This window comes from Fukomys damarensis, unplaced genomic scaffold (assembly GCF_012274545.1).
Source record: "Fukomys damarensis isolate Sample0158 unplaced genomic scaffold, DMR_v1.0_HiC HiC_scaffold_21, whole genome shotgun sequence".
In the NCBI taxonomy this organism is placed as follows: Eukaryota; Metazoa; Chordata; class Mammalia; order Rodentia; family Bathyergidae; genus Fukomys; species Fukomys damarensis.
This window is the reverse complement of record NW_022900933.1, coordinates 17,339,651-17,340,521: the sequence shown is the minus strand read 5'-3', so window position 1 is coordinate 17,340,521 and position 871 is coordinate 17,339,651. Positions and strand designations below refer to the sequence as shown.

The 871-nt window shown below is 39.0% G+C and overlaps 1 protein-coding gene across 1 annotated transcript in view; it reads left to right on the top strand.

Annotated features, from left to right (window-relative positions):
* Positions 1-871, top strand: part of Tmed10 (transmembrane p24 trafficking protein 10) — a 35,896-nt gene that overhangs the window by 661 nt on the left and 34,364 nt on the right. The gene's annotated exons all lie outside the window — the stretch shown is intronic.

The window sequence follows — 871 nt, the reverse complement described above, 5'->3', positions numbered from 1 at the left end:
GGGCGCCGGCGCCTGGGAACTCTTAGAAAGGCGGCGAGGGTTTGGCGGCTGTGGTGACAGCGCTCCAGGGCGACCTCGATTCTGAGTCGTTGTCTGAGTCCTCTGCCAGTTTAGTCTCAATTACTTTGAGCTGTAATTTAGTTCTCTGGAGAATCTCGAAAATTGCGGGGATTGGCGTTAAGATAGTGGAAACGGTAAAGCTTACTGTGGTTAATAAAATGTGTTACTTATTGAACATCTGTTGTGTCACCTTACGTACAAGAACATTTAGTTCCTGCACTACCTATGAAGTAATTACGTGCAGAGGAAACTGAGGCTGGGAAGAATAAACTGAGGCTGGGAAGAATCTAGATGAAGTTGATTCTCGATGGTAGTTAAGTGTGTTGAGGAAAATCAGGGTGAAATAATATTCCCTGTTGCTTTAGTTTGGAATTTTGGGGCTCGATTAAAGACCATTATTGGCCACAAAATAGTCTTAACCTCTAGGCCTTCCTTTTGGTATGAGACAGTCTGGACTTGGTTAAATCTCAGCTGTACTCCTGGTGACAGCTACTAACTATAATGCCATATGGTCCCATTTTGCAGTGAAGTGTACTGACCTGGTTTTGATCGTTAACATAATTTGACATCAAGACTTGATTAATTTTAGGTAATTTTATTCATTCACAATGAGCACTGTCATCTTGTTCAGAAATAGTTTTACTTTTTAAATAGAACTTGAGATATAGTAAGACCATAGCTTTTATTTAAGGTATTAGAACTTAGTAGTGATATTAGGTTTAATGTATACCTTACTGTATTTGGAATGTATTGACTACCTTCAAGGACTACACTCTTTGTGACCCACACTTTTTTTTTTTTTTTTTTTTTT